Source organism: Emys orbicularis, chromosome 1, assembly GCF_028017835.1.
Source record: "Emys orbicularis isolate rEmyOrb1 chromosome 1, rEmyOrb1.hap1, whole genome shotgun sequence".
Lineage (NCBI taxonomy): Eukaryota > Metazoa > Chordata > Testudines > Emydidae > Emys > Emys orbicularis.
The window spans coordinates 36058959-36072891 of NC_088683.1; positions in this window are offsets into that span (position 1 = coordinate 36058959).

The window sequence follows — 13933 nt, forward strand, 5'->3', positions numbered from 1 at the left end:
TTTATCCTAATTCTGAGAGATGAGAGAGTGACCCAGATGATACCACCACCTCCACTGGTTTCAGCTAAATCTCAAACACTACCTGGAATGTGAGATTTTGTTTGAGGCCTCCACCCTCCAGGGTGTCCTTTTCCTCCCCTATCTTATTTCTTTTCTTTCCTATCTCTCTTCATTTTATTTCTGTTTAATAACAGTCTGTCTTAGTTTGCCAAGACTGTATATTATTGCAACACTGACATAAAAGACCAGAAAGAGGCAGTTAAGTGCAATGCCTTACGCAGCCTAATGCTCAGGGCCGGCTTTAGGACCTGCGGGGCCCGATTCCGCAGTCCGGGTCTTCAGCGGCACTTTGGCAGCGGGGGGTCCGCTCCGCGTCTTTAGCCCATTTCAGCAAACTTTTTCTCTTCTCCCCCCCCACCCGCCAAAGTTATCTTTAATGCCATATAAGAAACTGTTGAACCAGGGTTTTTTCATTTAAAGACTATCCCCAGCTAAAGTGAAAGGGGTGTTGTTAAAATGAAAGCCTTACTTAATACCTTACATTTCAAATGCTTTGACTATTTTCCTTCTTTTCTGTATCTTCAATAAAAGGTTAAAGGGATTTTGTAATGGTGTGTTTGTCATGGTATTAAACAGGCTGAGGTCTCTGTGTACCAAACCCCAAACCTTATTTAAAATTGTTTAATGTTGGATAGTGACTGTGTTATCTTAACACCATTGACTCTTTAGGCACATCTAAATTAATACAACCAATTTCAAGTCAGGCACCCAGAAAATAAGAACACAGTTGGAGACCACCTGTGAAAAGTTTGGTTTAAATGACTTGCATAGCATCACATAGGAACTCTGTGATACAGGCCAAATTTTAAGACCCTGCTCCAAAGCATGGGGGAGCATTAGAGCTTTTCAAAGTAAAGGTTGACAGGATTTTTTCACCTGGGCAAAACAATGTATTTTTCCTTACCCTCGTTCTTGGAAATTTTGGCTTAAAATTTCCAGAAAAATTCAACCTGAAGCAGACACCCAACTATGAAATTGTCAGCCTGAGTTGTTGCAGTTTGGCAAAGTTATAAGCAACTGAAAACAAAGTCTTATAATGGGAAATTCTATCAGCCCTGCCTGTAATTGACTTATATATACAGAGAGAATAATTAAGGTACTTACTGCGGATACATTCTCTTTTATTTTGTTTTATATTACATAAATATGTAAATAAGTATCCATTTTTCCAGTTGACAATCAGCCTTGCCAAAGGCTGCTAGCTAAAAAGTGGGAAATATTTGGTTTAGCTGAAGTAAGTAAATTTTACTACTGATAATGGAGTTTTTATGCAGGGGCGCTAATAGAAAACAATTGTGGTATTGGTTTTCTGTGTAAGGAATGTTTATTGATTAGAGTTCTATCCAACCCCCATTCATTCTTTTCCTCTGTGACTGGACACCCGGGGTACAACCCAGAACTGTGGGACCATTGTTCCCCCTAACTCTCCAACCTGGGCTGACTCTCACAATGCTTTGCCAGTGACAAGCAGTGAAGCCCTCTAGGCTCTGTTATCCCTCAGCCAGCAGCATGCAGAGGCACACCCAGCTAAGTTTCATGAACGCTCCCTAAACCACTCATGAACCATACACAGGGAAACATCTAAAAATCTCCCAAGCCCCCTGCCTTACACCCCAGAAATATACTGTCTTACACTGCTCAAGACCTTCTCTTGAACAGTGCACACTTATTAATTATTTCACCACTTTGTCAAAAGAAAGTGGACATGCACCAACCTTTGTTACGTGAGCAGATTTTCCAAGCACTTTAGACCATTGGTTGGCAACCTTTCAGAAGTGGTGTGCCGAGTCTTCATTTATTCACTCTCATTTAAAGTTTCGTGTGCCAGTAATACATATTAATGTTTTTAGAAGGTCTCTTTCAATAAGTCTATAATATATAACTAAACTATTGTTGTATGTAAAGTAAATTAGATTTTTAAAATGTTTAAAAAGCTTCATTTAAAATTATATTAAAATGCAGAGCCCCCTGAACCGGTGGCCAGGAGCCGGGCAGTGTGAGTGCCACTGAAAATCAGCTTGTGTGCCGCCTTCGGCACACGTGCCATAGGTTGCCTACCCCTGGCCTATAGGCTGGTGGCTAGGGCACTCACCTAGGAGGTTTAGACAAACTCACTGGTAAGGATAAAACATTAAATACATTTATTAATTACAGAAAGATAGATTGTAAGTGATTATAAATGGTAGGCATAAAGGTCAGAAATAGTTACCAAAGAAAATAAAAAGTCAGCATGCTCTCTAAATCCTAAACCTTATTAGACCAAGCAGTATTTGTATCAAGCAGTTTTTATCACCCCTCTGGATGTTGCAGGCATGTTACAGTCCTTAATATGCAGGCTGAATTTCCTTGGTCAGCCCAGGACCAGCCACCTCAGTTTAAGTCTTTGTCTTCCCAGCATTCTTCAGCGTAGGTGGGGGAGGAGAGAGGTAATTGCGTGATACCACTGTCCCTTATTTTATACCCTCAGTCCATGTGCCTGGAAAAGACTAGCCCAGACATGTCATGGTGAGCCTTGCTGAGTCACAGAGTTGAGCAATCCTCCCCTCCCCCGTTGTGGGCTTGTGCAGCTGAGTCATAGTGTTGAGCAACCCCCATTGTGTGGTGCTTGTGCAACTCTCTTACAGAATTGTAAATCCCTTGTTTACAACTCCGCTGCTGATTAGTGGTCATTTAATGCCCACCTGGATGTGGGTCAACTCCTTTGTTGTCACTAGAGAACTAGCAGTGGGCAACTCACAACATATTTCAATAACAACCATACAGCAAAATTTCATAACTTCATACACAATAACAATATACATATTTTGACAGAACAATGGGCTTTAGCAGATCATGACCTTTCCTATGATATTTTACATGGCCTGCTTTGTATGAAATATTACAACCATATATGAATGATGAATATGGGGGTTACAGGGCACTACTTTGAGGTACAATGCTCCTGGCCTTTGGAACCTTCATGGGCTTCTGAAGCTATACAGACATTGGGTAATTTTGCCTCAGTAGTTGTTTCATCATAGTCCTGTTACCCAAGTCTGTTCCCTTCCTGAGTATGGCATTATAGTTCACATTGCAACCCAGGTGATGTTAGGACATGCAGTTAGTGCATTAAATATCATAACACTAACTGAAGGTCAAGCCATTCCTTGGCCGATTGCTACAAGGGATATCCATCACCTTCTCTACCAGTGATCAAAGGAACAGATCCTTTTACCTTCATCAATGTTCCCTCTCCAGTAATTGGGTTTGGAAATCCTAGACACCTCAAACAAGAGGATTTTGTTAGTTTGGTCAGGCCCTGGATCCATTTGTCCCTTCCCTTTGTAGGATGAAAGGACAAATTAATTACATGATGATTACACAAGCACTAGGGCTGAAATAGCTTCAGAGGACTCTGTCTCTTCATGAGAAAGATATACATTGGCCCAAAATAGGAAGAAGCAGTACATGAGAAGGTCATTTCCCTAGCCTCCCACTGGCTCCCCACGCCTTGCTACAGCTGCAGAACATCCAGCTTCAGTTGGAGACTTGGATGGTTTTAGGGGGCAGGCATGGCTGTCCTTTTGGCATTGTATTTCTCCTGAATATGTTGGCCCACTGCATACCCATTATCTTTGTGAATTTGGACTTTACACTGATATCTGGTGCTGCTTGTTAGGGCCCCAAAATATTATGATCAGTGAATTAGTCCTCAAGTACCACTGATATTAGTAGTCTATGTTCAGAGAGATTCACGGTGCAATGTGAACTATAACTGTGCACTTAACATTTTGGAACCACAAATCTCCAGCAGCAAGAAGCATTCTGAATTAAAACAAAAAAAAATCTGACATGCCATATACATAAAGAAAGCAAATAAAAATTTAATCTTCAATCACGTTTCATAAAGGCATTCACATGGATTTGGAGACTGTGCCACTGAGTGGTACCATTAAGGCACCACTCAGTGGCACAGGTTATCATCAGTCTACTATTATTAGGCTCGTGCATTAGGAGGATTGTGAATGCTGCTTGAACTGTCAGTGCAGAACGAAAATACTTGCTGAGATGGAATTCAATAAAGGCATCTCACTGTTCTCTTCGTGTCAGGCTTCAGTGACTGTCTTCCTTGGAATTTGGAGCTAATGATAATGTTAAGATCAGTTTTAAACCGTAATAAAAAACTGTACATTTTCTACAGCTCTAGTGGTAGGACACCTGTGGGAGACATTAATAATGCCATTTGTTAGCTCACTTTTGCAAGTGGTGTCAAATATGCAGCTGAAATTAGACTCATAAAAATGTGTTTGAAGGAGCAGAGATGAAAAAAGCTGAAATATTGCAACTAGTTTCCATTTAGAGAGCGCTATGCTGTTGGGAAAGTAAAATAGAAAACCAAGTACTTTTCTATTAGAAATAAAATGGATGAGGACATGTAATGAAAGCTAAGGCTTGTATTTATTTATACTAGTGCCAGTTGGTTACATGCAGGATGTCTCTTTAATGGATTACACGGTGCCCTTAGCTAATTTGAATTATATTAAGGCAATCAGGTCTAAAATGGGACATATAAGCAATAAAGTCAATAAGGTCTCCAGAGCTTTTATTCCCACTCACCTGAGAAGTCTGCTTCTGAGATATGCAGTTCTTCTAAAGGTTTGGAGATTTTGTGTGTCTACGATTTGGCTGCTGTCGTGTCAAATTATTGTATATCTAAGAGCATCACCCCGGTTTAAAATATTGTGCATATTAGCTCAAAATTTGCATATTCAACTGAATCTTGACTGTGTAAATTCTACCATTTGCATGCACTGCTATTAATGCAAAATAAAAATGCTCCTATCAAATAAATCATTTGACACATAGAGGCCTTCTTTTTAAAATTCTCTTTTATTGATGTAGGTATTCAGGACCCTGGTTTTACATTCCTTCTGAAAGACAATAACTCCAGCAATATAATGCCACTCAACATCATGCTGGGGTACTGATTCAGCACTGAGTCAGAAAGAAGATGGGCACCTCATGCCTCACCAATGCCACTTTTTCCAGCAAACTGAGTTTTCACTGGAGCACTTGCATCCATCCCTGGGCAATATGACTAGATCACAGTACAAGAGATGATAAAAGATAAAGGAAACCAACAAAAAGAGTTCCAGAATTAAGCAAGATCCCTAAGCAAGCTCTGTAGTAAATAAACAAAGGGTGGAAAATTAAAAAAAAAAACTAGCATGGCTTTCAGTGAAAAGATAGGTGGCACTAGAGACAAAATTCTTTGCACAATTTTTTCACTGTTTGCACCCCTTTGATGAGATATCAAGCTTTCACTACCTCCTTTAGTCATTGAAAACTTCAGTGTGTACAGTTTGGTAAATCTGAAGATTAGTTTGGCAATGACAACAATAAACAGGCTGCTCAAGGCCCTTCCAGTGTTGTTAAATCTGGTCTTTGCCAAAATGAAGATAGATTATATTTTGGAATGAGAAGTTAGAAAAGCATGTTGCATATCTTTTAACAAATGATGAGGTCAGGAACTGTGTGAACATAAGAGCTATCAATGGAATAAGAAGCGTGATTCATAGCAGTGGTAAGAAAATGAAAGTTGTTTAGTTATGTGTGAAGAATGGAGATGGAACTTTGCCAAAGGCAGTGCTTCAGTGAACATGAAAGGAAGAAGCACAAGCAGCTGACAGCAAAGGAAAGGGTGGGATGGTCAGACCCATTAGCAGGTACACTCAGAAGTTAGAGCAGAAGCAAAAATAAAATGAAATCATGTTATTTATTTTTGAAAGCGTGTTCCATAAAGTGTATCCCTAACTGCACTACAGCTTTAATAGCAATGCAATGTTATAGTGACCTAACTACAAAACTGGGAGTCCAGGGCAAAATCCTGAGTTTGTTGAAGTCAATTGGAGTTTCATCATTGTTTTCAATAGAGGCAGCATTTAACCCCAGGAATTTAGGGCTCTCTTTTTCCAGCTCTACTACTGGCTACAGTGCTACTTATGGCAAGAGACAAGCCAATATTGTCATAAGTCGTTTCTAATTTTTAGTGCCCTAAGTCTCTGTGGATACCCAACTAGAGACATATTTGGCCTGATTTTCAGAGGTGCAGAGTATTCACATTTGTTATTGACTGCTGCAGAAACTGTGACTGCTTAGCCCCTCTAAGGATGGAGCCACTAAGGTTCTGAGCACCTGCAACTTCCATTGACTTCAGTTGAAGTTGTAGAGGCTCAGCACTTCTGAAAATCAGGCCTCAAGTTGAGCACCAAAAATTACTGAAATTGGCCCATTGTATTTCCAGAACTGTATTATTAATACACATCCAAGTCATCTTCCATAAAACCAAAAAGAAAAATGCTGGAACTGAGGAGAGAGATAAGGAACTCCTGCTTCAAGATAAATGCTACTTCATAGAGTAACAAATATAATTTATTAGAATTCTATGCAATTGATATGCACTACATCAGGGATCGGCAACCTTTGGCACGCGGCCCACCAGGGTAAGTACCTGATGGTACCCTGGCGGGCCGGGCCGGTTTGTTTACCTGCCACGTCCGCAGGTTCAAATGATCGCAGTGCCCACTGGCCACGGTTCGCCGCTCCAGGCCAATGGGAGCAACGGGAAGTGGCGGCCAGCACATCCCTCAGCCCGCGCTGCTTCCCGCAGCCCCCATTGGCCTGGAGCGGTGAACCGCGGCCAGTGGGAGCCGCAATTGGTTGAACCTACGGACGCGGCAGGTAAACAAACCGGCCTGGCCCACCAGGGTGCTTACCCTGGTGGACCGCATGCCAAAGGTTGCCGATCCCTGCACTACACCATATTTTGTGTTTGTATTGTTTTATGATTTTGACTGGGGGCAAGAATATGAAAGAGATGCTATTTGGTTGGGCTAAATACAGTTCTGACATTTGGTGTCAATTATATCACTGGGAAAGTAGAAATTAATGACTATATATATATATAGTGTATATGTATGCTTTCTTTCCATATTCTCCATTTAGTAGGTTTAAGAGTACCCATTATTTAAAGCCCACTATTTATATCACTCTTTGTGTCCATCAGTCTTGTTCTTTAAACAGTTTGGATATGTTTTGACTTTGGAACCGACTTCTTGAAATATCTTGATTTGACCATCAGTGCCTCAGTAACATCAAAATAATGATCATTGTATATTTTACATTTCACTGAACATTGTATCAAAATAATATTCATATAGGTCTCACCATTGCAAATTATTTAGAGTTAAAGTTGCAGTTTTGAATATATTGAACCAGAACAGCTATATACTTCCCCACAAAAGACCATGCAAAGGGAGAACTTCATTTTTACTACATTGCTTTTCTGTCTAGAGGGAGTTCTATTTCCATTTTATATATTTTCAGAATCTCTTCTGTTTACTAAATTTATGGGCTAAAGAGAATAGTACAACCTGTATATCCAGATTTATTGCCATCAGAGTTTTACACTACACCAGACAAAGAAAGTATGTCGCTTCTGTGCATTAGAAATGCAATGTATGTGAGGAAAAAATACTTCACTATAAATTACCAAATGAGGCTTTCTGATTTATAGGCTTTCTTCCTCCAAACCATTGTGATTAATGTCACCTTCACCCCATGCTTTGGTCACACATCATGCACAAACTATAATGTTATAAGTAAAATAATTTATATTGTTAATTGTGTAACTGTACTAAGAAAGGGAGGTGATATAGATCCTTGGGAAACAGTGTACTTAGAAATCAAAAAGCAAAATCATTTTTAATGAGGCAGGAGTAGGCAAGAAAAAATGTCTGGTTCAAATATATTATTTATTTAAATGTAACAAGACACATATCCCCAGCTCTAGCCTGAGTGCCACCAGTGACCATAGCTGTGGAAGTATCACATGGGGTAGACATGTCTCAAGCCATTTAGGGATTAAAACTGTAGGCCAAAACCAATACTCTAGTCTAAACTTTGCCCAGAAACCAATAAGCAAAGCAACTAGTGCTGATCACAGAGCACTGATGTCATGTCCACTTCATAACACACAGGCATTTGGCACTAGCTTCAGTTTCCAGATGGATTTAAAGTAATGCCATGTTGAGTGTATCGTATTAGTGAATCTTGAAATAATAAAGGGTATGGATAATTGTAACGAGGTCTGCATCTCGTAGAGAAGGTTGCAACCTCATGGGTAGGAACAAATGGAAAAAAGTTATCCTGGTCATTGCAACAGCAAGCCTTCTAAGTTGTGAACTTGAATAACAGACAAACAACTCTAATAAAAAGGGAATAATTGGGCCCACTGTATATAAAAACGCAGAGGACAACAGTGGACATGCATGCAGGAAATATGCATGAGGGCACAGTGTGGCCTCTTGGCTTTTAATTAGTTTGTAAACCACTATACTTTTCCTGATAGAAAATGTGCAAGGGACAAGAAAGGTTTTATATTTCTAAAGATGATGCTAGAATAATAAATGTGGGCTAAATTTTGGCTTTTCCACAAACCCCTCATAAGCACCAGCGCATGGTTGTTCTGCCCTAGGAGCAGCTCAAAGTCACAATATGGTCCTTGGTTCCCCAATTAACTCCAAAGGAAAAGAACATGTGCCAGCCCTATACCTTATGTGTCTTACTTCCCCCTCGGCACTGGTTCAGTTGCACTGACCAGGGAACTGCGGGGTGGACAACTCTATGCACTCCCCACTCCTGTCTGCCCACTCTCCACCCACCTAAGTGGGAGGGAGTGTAGTGGCCCCATGGATGCTTCTCCGTCTCCTGCTCTACAAGCCATGGTGTAGGTAGCTCGTGCAGAGGAATACATACATCCCCTTACTCCACTGCATGAATGTGTAAGGTCCATGACAGTCTTTCCCTTTATTTATAAACCATTCTGCTCCCAAATCTTTACTACTAAATAAACAAGTGAAAAACAAAATCAAATTAAAACCATAAAGCAAACATGAAACAGATAAAGGGCTGTAGTCTGGTCTCAAGAATACCAGTGAGAATCTGGATTAGCTGCACTGGCTTCACTGGAAATTGAGGATACTCAGCACTACACAGGATCAGGCTCTGTGTGCAGAAATTAGTTCAAAATATTCAAGAAACCAAGTTATGATACATCATTAAAATGAAAAGTAGCATAAGATTTTTTCTTAAGCAAAAAAAATATTAAAGGTTGTTATCCCAGGAAATGAATATGCTATGTTATGAGATGTTAGCAAACACTCTAGAAATCACTAATCATAAACTGTAAGACCATTCAAATGATGTAAGACAACAATTGCAATGGGCTTTAAAAAAAGAGAGGAGGTAAACTAACTGAACTGCAAAATGCACAGGTGAAAATGAAAGACACTTAGGAAACATGTAACGATGATGGATTCTACTGTATGTGCATTTCAGTAAATACTGTACTGTCAGAAAAAAATGACAACAGACACTAATTACATTAAGCAGAGATGAAGATGTGATTCAAAATTTTAGTGAGCGTATTTCCATATTTAATTGGGAACAATAAGAAAAAAATGATGACAAAATACTTATGGGCGTCAAAATGAAAATGAGGATAAAATAGTATATTTAGGTTATAAAAATATATATCGCCAAGAGCAATAGGATTGAGGTAACAAATCAGAAGGGAAAAGATCAGCCCTCTGAAGAGCAATAGAGGGGAATTAGATTTTTGGAAACCATCTGACAAAGTTCCACATGGAGATTAATGTCTAAAGTGAAGTGTCATTGGAGGTGGGAAAAGTTGGGTCACTGATTCAAAACAAAATAATAAAACTGACTGGAGGGCAGATAAGAAAAAAACATTAATAAACACAAACTTTTCAAGCTAGAGACAACAAACTATATGCTTTTATGAGTGGGGGGACAAGTCTGGCTTTCTATTGTTTAATCTGCAATCTGGAACTGGTTCAAACACAGAGAAGTTTGGAGTCTGCTGTCGATCACAAAGTTTGTGGAACTTGAAGAACCTGAATGTGGTTCCTCCTCCTCCATGATCTGGGGGTTGGGTTCAAAAGCAAATGATTCTTCTAAGGCTGACTTGTGGGAGCAGGAGGCCTTCCTACCCTATGTGGATTTACTCCCAGAGTGCAATTTCTTCCTATTTGGCTATGTGCATGGTCCCCTCTTGCTGCACTCACTGGGGTGATGGGGTCTCATAGTGACAAACTCTTCTTGATAGTGTGGATTAACAAGAGTGGCTGGGTTAAGAGGACTTTGATTTCCACTTGAGCCATTCACCCAGCTCTAGTGTAAATGTTCTGGATGATGGGATAGGAAGCAAGATTTCCAAGTTTGCTGGGGACAATAAATAATATTTCCATCAAGTGCATAGCACACTAATTAGACCCTCTACCCTCCCCCCCCCACCATGTACTCTGTGGCAAAATGGAACCAAATTACAGAGCTACAACCCCTACATTCCTGTGTAACAACATATCATACCACCACAAAGTACCCTTCATTCCTATGCTTCCATCACCCCCATAAGCAGGCACAACTATGGCTCATACTTGAAAATACTCTAATGTAAAACTCATTGTTGACTATTTAAGAGGATGGTCTCTTTTGTGTGGTTTAGGTACCTGACTGTACCCCCCTGAGCCTTCACTCTTGTGATATCCTACCTCAAAATCTTCCCTGCATACGTTCCAGGGAAGAGGAGATCTTGAGTTTACTTGAGTGGCTCGTCTCCCCACCTCCTGAGGCCTCAGTTGTTGCACTGTTCCCCAGACAGTCCAGCTTTCCAGCATATGCTTCTGGCTCCCCTTGGCTGCATGTTGGAATCCAGCTCTGGCTCCATGAAACACTGCAGACACCAAGCAATGTATTTCAACTGACTCCCCATTGTGGGGAAAGCTGGAGAGCAGAAGTCAGGGGCAGGCAAGTCTCAGGAGGACAAGGAGACAGAAAACAAAATGTTGGGCACCTGGCTGTAGCCATATTGCAGATTCCATACCAAGAGTACTGCATTTTGCAGGATGTTGTAAACATGCCAAATTATGTGGCAATGGAACTGGGGAGTACATGGGCTCTGGCTCAGTTGAATGGGGCAGAAGGGTTAGAAACATAATTTTTAGTAAATGAAAGAGATTCTGGAGCCCAATTCTGAGGAATGGGATGAATTCTGCAGTAAATTCTGTGGTTGCGGAATCACCTTTTTTCTGATTCCTAAGAAAGAACAAGCTAATGCCAGTTCAGAATGGATGAATTGTGACAAAAAGGGAACATATGACACATACCTTTCTTGGGTTTGGTCTTTTTTAAAAATCATCAGGCACTGTGATAGAAATGATACATGTAAATTCTTCAAATGGCATTGTCAAGGAGCACAAAAGCAACAGTATATTATGTAAACATTGGAAAACCTAACATATGGAATAATATACCAAGAGAGGCCATTAAAGCAATGGAGCAAGAAACATCAATATGTTCAGAAGACAGGTAGATGAGTACCAAACAAGAGAAGATGGAACTGTCTGGGGAGTACATAGACAATTGAGGAAAGTCAAGAGGGATCAAGTGGCTTTTCCGTGTTCCTGTGATTTTATGTTCATTGTTTATATCTCACAAGTCCTCAGCTATGCAGTGCATAATATGCTTTGATGGGTAGCAATTTTGCATTAATTCCACTGACTTTATACATTATATTCAGTTTAAAGTAATTGACTATCATGCTGACCAATATTGACTCATTGTTTTCTTGTACTCCCCGGTCACTCTGTCTCTATCCATCTGTTGTCTCTTATCATATACTTAAATTGCAGGCTCTTTGGGGCAGAGGCCATCTTTTTATTTGGTGTTTGTACAGTACCTGGCATAATGGGGTCCCAGTCCATAACTGGGGCTCCTAAGAACCTTGATAATACAAATTATAAATAATAAAAATCAAAACAAAATAAAAATTACCAAATGGTATGTCTAATGTCTACCTACTAATGAATTAGGTTTATATAAAAGGAAACATTTTGGTTTCATGTAATGTTTGTGAACAGATACAGAATGTTTGTTCTGGGATATTACGCTAACACATAGGAAAGGTGTGTGTTCTCCTGATATGCAGATACATGTAGAAAGGTGTATGTGTTATGTTCAATAATAATGGGAATAGCTATTCCCAAGTAATGAGAATTTTTAAAAAGAGTTTATGCTAAAATTTTGTATAAGTGTTTCACATTCCAAAGAACAGAAAATAAACACCAGCTCTTAGGTGAACTAATTTATGCAAGAACTGGGGTGGAAAACTATCCCTATTATTCTCTGAGAGATTACACCAAATTATATTAATTTAATTAAGACCTGAAATCAGGTTTATGTAATTAATTTATGCTGTCTGTAATCAAGATGATTGAGTAGCTTCTTTAGCTCATAGACTAAACCAAGTGTGAGGTTATGTGCTGAATTCAACTAGTGAGCAGGAGTGAACAGGATGGGATGTTAATATTTTATTATATACGCTTGTTTCTGGATACAGTTAGAGCTGACAGTGAGCTACATTTCTTTATCTCTAGGGGATTTTCTTTTCAAAAGGAAGACAAAAGAGAAAGTACATGTTTCTCAATATTTAATACAGTCTTTACACTATCATTCCATGGTGTATCTTCATTAAATAAAGAGCATGATCTTCACTGAGAATTCTCATTGACAGCAATATGATTTCCAAAGCCAGAACAATGGCAGAATTGGTCCCATAGTCTATAGGGTTAAGAATGCTTGTTGATACCAAAGATGATGTCAGTCAGCTTTAAGACAATCAAAACAGGCTAGGAGAATGGGCACAAGACTGGAATATGGAATCCAATGACAGCAACAGAGAAACACAGAGAAAAGCAGTCTATTATTTAGATGGTATTATGCCCAGTAAATGACAGCAGAAAAAAAAAAAACTTTTGGGGCAGCAGTAATAATGAGAAAGTTGGAGCTCTGGTAGCACCAAAAAAGGGAAAATGGAAACATAAATAATATAAACAAAGGAATGTAACTACATGTCAGAGGTAATTATTTTCTTGTATAAGGACTTTGTTAAACTGTATTTATAGTATCATGTGCAGAACTGGGTACCAAGTCCAAAAGAAAATAATCTGACCCTGGAAAGGGTAAAGAAGATGACAACAAGTTTTAATTCTGCCAGGAATGAATTTCTTAGGAAACATTTCTGAACTGAACAAGTTTAGCCTTGAAAAAATGTGCCTGAGGGGGGCGGGGATTATCACACTAGATCTAACTAGAGGTTATAACAACTATCATACACTTTGGAGAAGGTGTTTTAGATTCTCAGCAGGGAGAATGACATGTGGCTATTATGAAGTTAAGGAGGTGTGATACTCTGTACACACACGTGTAGTCTCCATGGTCTCAGCTAGGTTGCACCAGTCTATGGTGGGATCAACTCAGCGGACACCATAAAAACTATAATGAGTTTGTGGGTAGAACTTCTCACAACCACTTCCTGTTTAATAATCCTTGTTTTCCTGCAAAATTCAGATCCTCAGTCATGAGCCCATGAAAAACCATCTGAAATTAGGAGTCTGTAAGCCAGCTGCCCCATGTTGGCAACAGACGGGGGGTACACAGTTATGAGTCTATATCCAGGAATTTGCCTAGACATGCCCAGACAGGCCTATTTCTCCTGTGATCACCCTCTTCACAATATTTCACTGAAGGGGACCGTGTGTGATCTCTGCCTAAAACTAAGACCTCACTTGTTGGTATGGTTATAGCAGGATGTATGTATGGAAAATATTTTAAGAATTATGTAACACAGAATATTGTGTTCCAAAGTTGCTGGAGGTGAAACTGGTCACCTGGTGTGTCTTGGATTTGCCACCCATTCCGACTTTAGCCCACTGTCTCTCTGAAGTCTGAGAAAGGGTGGGGGGACACCCGG